The sequence below is a fragment of the Oryzias melastigma genome, linkage group LG11 (genome assembly GCF_002922805.2).
Source record: "Oryzias melastigma strain HK-1 linkage group LG11, ASM292280v2, whole genome shotgun sequence".
In the NCBI taxonomy this organism is placed as follows: Eukaryota; Metazoa; Chordata; class Actinopteri; order Beloniformes; family Adrianichthyidae; genus Oryzias; species Oryzias melastigma.
In genome coordinates, this window is record NC_050522.1 from 22,030,683 (window position 1) to 22,030,983 (window position 301).

Here is a 301-nt window from a genome sequence, read left to right on the forward strand (position 1 = left end):
CAGTATGGTGGCAAACGCAGAAGGAGTCGATGGTAACGATCACACAACCGCAAACCCGACAGCAAAAACCCACAATCCAGAATCGCGCTGCCTGATTCACACCGTTTCCTTTCTTTGTGCTCTTCCTCCCTGCTGCCTGCCACCGTCCTTTTTTCTTTTCACACTTTCTCTCCCTATCCTCCTTTTATTTCTGTTTCCTCTCCTTTGTTTCCTTCTTCACACTCTGCCCACCATCATACACACCTGTAATAAACAAAAAAAAAGATAAATAGCCTTTTATTCAACACATAACTACATGTTG